We start from the raw sequence: 4,946 nt of genomic DNA, 5'->3' as shown, positions 1-4,946 counted from the left end.
TGCGGAGAAGATGGACAGCCAAATGGACTTGAAATGAAAATACCACTTAAGAGTTGAAACTTCGGAACAAAAACCAAATTTCTTGAAAAGATCCACCACACCGTGTTAAGCGCGGAGTGGAAAATCATCAATCATGTGAACAGAGGTGATGAAGTGTAATAATAGCAATAATCCGCAGTGCACTCATGTGAGGGATGTGATGTACTTTCAACAGGGGATGACGCCAAAACACAAGGTGCTACACTTCTGGCTTTGAAATAGTCTATATACTCTATTTACTGGCGATTGTGCTCTATTACTGTTCTTAGTCACAAGAGATTGGACACTTAGCCTCTCCTGAAGGTCTGTTTTTCATAAGTGTCTGCTCAGAGCTAGACGGTGCCATCTGACAAGTCTTTCATCTTCAGGGAGTGCCTGGCACTCTCTCTAAGCTCCCAGTCACTGGAGGAATACCACTTCACATGTTTGCCTATAAAGTTACATGCCCATTAGGCCACCGCAGAAGAAGTGTGCAATATTTACCGTCTGGACGATTAGGAATAAGCCTCAAATAATATCAAATTGCTACCCACACCAAGAAACTGGGTGCTAGCATGAGAACAAAAACACCCTCCAGTATGCTTGACAGTGGGGGCCAAATTATGACAGAAATGCAGCATAGGTGGAAACTTACTCCAGCATCATTAGTTGCCAATTTAACTTTTGAATGCACTTTTTGAATGTACTTTCTTAGCTGTAAAGACTGAGGCCATTTCTAACGGCTTGCATGTGCGGAAAAAGGTGTTCGCTGTTCTAAAAGTAAAGATTAGAAAATCATTTCAATTTTTTTTTTTTGTCGGTAAAACGAGACAAAAGCGAATCCAGACATGAATGGTGCCGGAAAAAGATCATTAATTTCATCAATGTCAGATGTGAGAATGTCAGTGAGCAGAAGCATCCTTTTACTCACACACATACAATGGAATATTCAACAGCGGATACACCACTCGGTGAGCTTGCCAAACACCCAAGCAGCTATAGAAAGGACAAAAGTTTTTCCTCCATGTTGGCGTCTGAAAAAACTTCCAGCCGAGTGTCTCCTGCTCAAACAACAGTACCTCTGAGCCTGTACACGCTCTCTGGAGAGCGTGTACAGTACAGTAAGCACAACTTCACATGTAAAAAGGATTGTGATGGTGGTGGGATTGGGGGGGGGCTCCCAAAAAGTTACCCAAGACGGCGAGTGAGCCAAAGAGAGAAATGGATGTTCCGCGAGGCGGGTCATTAATAACACAGTGAGTAGTGAATGTCGCGGGGAACAATGGCATTGTGTAGAGAAGAGATGACGAATCCTCCTCTCTTTTCTCTCTGAGACGGCTCTATCTATTAATTACTTTTATGTCTTCATTCATTATTTCATACCATTCCAACAACCACAGTGATTTTTAATCGCCTGTGGCAGTACAGTTCACCATGTGAGGAGGAGAATGCAATGCTTCAATGCTATAAGTTTGTCTCATATGGTCACTGGTAGTTTACCTCAGTGCTTTTACTGTAATATTTACTTGAGTAAGGTTTTGATGTACTGATGTGTTAGCATTTTATGCCATTTCCTACATTTACTTCACAACATTTCATTGGTTCCACCTCAACAATGTGAAGAAAGAATCAAATGAGAGATTGTCGCAGAGTGTGTGCCTTTACTGACTTTGAGAGTAATTTGAGACATTTTATAAGAAAGAACAAAGAAAAAAAAAGAACACAGTATTCAGTATCTGTTACAGTTACTTGTGTTAATCCTGACATTGATGGTAACACCAACATGTTACCAACATCAAGCAAAACAAGAATACTGCGGACTATGACTTCAACCTACACCATTAATCTCTCATTTGATTTGTTTGGATCGCATTTCTTTTACTTCACAGGGCCCTGTAGGTGTCAGTAGGGAAGATTTTTGAAATGAAATGGACATTTGAAAAACCCCAAAACAATGTGTCTTTCCACATTGGACCTCACTGCAAACAGGAACCATTTCTTCAGTAGAAAATACTTCTGAGGTCATGGTGACCTAGTGGTTAAGCTGTAGATACCACTAGGTGGAAGTAAGAAATATATGTTTATGCACTTGGGATGAAATGACCCTTGCAAGTGCACAATGAACAGGACTGTTCAGCCAGTGCTTATTTTTACTCCAAACTGTGTCTTCCTGTGAGAAAATATATTTAAATTTTTATGTAGATTTATTCATTTTATGTATTTTGTTGATGTCCCATCTTTTAAAATCTGTGATGCAGCAAAGGGTTTACAACCACACCCTCACTCATCTACTGATTTATATTACAAGACATGAAAGGAAAGCACCCTAAAGGGATTTTGTGATCATAAACTAACAGATGAAGGTCTGGGAGCCCCCTCCTTGCCTGAGTGGCCCGGTGTATCAGTCTGTCTGTGCAAACTGGACATACTGGACTTACAGCTGGCTCTTAGTGTGCAGCCAGGAGAGTCTGCATTATATCCAGTCTGCAACAAAAAAAGACATCTCAGCAGAATGTATGAACCGGAGATGAAGGCCTGGCCTGGCATCCAGGCTCTGTGGTCGACACCCCCGTCCTTCTCTCTCCATCCTCAAACCTCCACCCACTCCTTCCATCCCTCCTCCTCTCTCCCCTGCCCTCCCCTCCATCCCCCCACCCCCAATTGGCTGTGGAAGATGGCTTCAGTGAGTCATCTTGGGACCAAGATCAAAGGCAAATTACAGCCGACGTCTATGCAAAATGTAATATGGAAACCCCCCAGCTATGTTCTCACTATTGATTTTCTCACTCAGTCCCTTTTTCCTCATTTCTCCGCTTCATTTTTATCCAAGCACAATACTATGCAGTGTGAAATTTGAAGAAAAAAGCCCCCCAAACCCTCTTCCAGATGAAGCAAAAAAAGAACGGGGGGTGGGGGGTAATATTTGGCTGTCCCTAGTTATGTCTGTTTGCATTTAGAGTCCATTTTGTGATGTAAGTAGTCCGGTTACTTGTGTGAAGCGCCACTTTAGGCGAGGGTTTGATGTCAAAGAGGGAGGGGTTGTAATATGTTACGCCCAGGCCTTTCTCAAATTAAATAAACTCGACAGGCAGCGTTCCTCACACGCAATAGAGTCATGTTTGTGAAATATCGGGTTCTGGGGTTAAGATGTAAGTGCGGGGCTAAATGGAGTTCTTCGTCAGATTACTCGCTCTCTGAAGTCACTCGGGCCCTGCAGGAAATTGAAATGAATTGTGAAGACATTCTCTATATAAAAGGAGCCTGTGACTTTTTGGAGATGTGAATATGTGGAATAGTGCTGGAGTCATGTATTTTCGACACGTCAGCTTGTTCACTGACAAAGCAGCGCTTTCACACATGGACATACACACACACACACAGGGCAACACACTTGAGCTCAGGTTTAGCTTTTTCAACCTAAAAACAAAGGCATTTTTGTCGCATTTCTACATTGCGTGAAGCGCAGTTAGTCGGTTACATTACGGTCAGTTGGTCCTTCAACCAAAAAAGGAAATATTGCCTGATTATTTCCTATATTTATATCCATCCATCCATCCATCGTCAACCGCTTATCCTGTGCACAGGGTCGTAGGGGGGTGGCTGGAGCCAATCCCAGCTGACATCGGGCGAAAGGCGGGGTACACCCTGGACAGGTCGCCAGTAATAAAGATAGTCTAACAAATTATTTCGAAATGTGTTTTATGAATGCACGAACGCTACTTAAAACTTACTTTTTAATAATCAAGGCACGTCCTAGTGTTTTTGCATCTTTGCTAAAAAGAAGTCATTTCCAGCCATATTGTTGGCTGTCGCTTAACTCTATCATCTTTTGTAGAAAATATCAGAATGGCTTACAAACAGCTACGATAACTTGACAGAGGCTGCTCACTAATGATCACAACCATGTAAACTGACAGAGCTTGAGCAGTTTTGCAGAGAAGAATGTGGAAAAATACAGTTCCAGAGCTGTCAACATGGACGTAAGGCGTGAAGACGTACTCAACTGCTGACGGTGCATCTCAAGCAGAACCTAGACTCTGGATGGGAGGCCATCTGCCTCACCTGGATGGGTTGAGAGAGAAAGAGAGAGGAGAGAGAGAAAGAGAGAGAGAGGGCAGGAGGAAAGATAAAGTATACTGCTTACAATGCACTTTTACTGATCAGGACATGTGGCATTTTGGGTTGGTCTCTTATTGTATTGTTTTGTTGGCATAATTATTGTACATGGAGTTGGTGTCAGATAAATAAGTGAATCTTAATGCAACAACTCAGTACTGGCCAGTGTTGGCTCCTGGGCCTCAAGGATTTAATTGGACAATAACTACATGACCACATGCTTTGATTTAATCAATGATGCTTTGCTAACTGTGCATTCTGTTCAGCGGCCTCCCTCTCACGGTTCTGTCCAGAGCACACCACCCTCTGTCTACCAGCAGCTCCATAGTTCCAAGGTTCCATAGTGTAGTGGTCATCACATCTGCTTTACACGCAGAAGGTCCTGGGTTCAAACCCCAGTGGAACCAGCAGTCATCTAATCTTGTGCTATCTGAAAGATAAGCTCTACCTGCAGTGAACACCATACCACACCTCTGTGGAGTTGGTTTGTCTTTATCTCAGCCACGATAACAGCATTTTTGAATTGACTGGACGTAAAAATAATAATACATTTTAAAAAAACAACCTCTGATAGTGACTATTCTGTGCTGGGACAGATAGTTGAGAAGAAACGGGCCCAAAGTGAGTTTAATTTTTGTGTTTCTCTTTTGAATATTTGCGATGAAATAACAGTAGAATAAAAATTCTCACTTACTCCCTTTCTGAAGCTGTCCGTGGTTCTGATACGTTTAGCATGACAGATGTGTTGCCTCCAAAACACTGAGCTACCACAGAAGGACATTTTATTATTTAATGCTTCATATCAGCTTTAT

General features: G+C 42.3%; 1 non-coding gene across 1 annotated transcript; it reads left to right on the top strand.

The window, feature by feature from the left end:
* The first annotated feature begins 4,468 nt into the window (after positions 1–4,468).
* Positions 4,469–4,541, top strand: trnav-uac. Its single transcript has one exon. It is a non-coding gene; the product is annotated as a tRNA-Val (tRNA).
* Positions 4,542–4,946: the final 405 nt, after the last annotated feature.

Source organism: Micropterus salmoides, unplaced genomic scaffold (assembly GCF_014851395.1).
Source record: "Micropterus salmoides isolate LMB-PRFRI ecotype aquatic unplaced genomic scaffold, ASM1485139v1 Ms_hic_scaffold_1304, whole genome shotgun sequence".
NCBI lineage: Eukaryota > Metazoa > Chordata > Actinopteri > Centrarchiformes > Centrarchidae > Micropterus > Micropterus salmoides.
The sequence above is the reverse complement of the archived record's forward strand: the minus strand, read 5'-3'. Positions and strand labels throughout refer to the sequence as shown.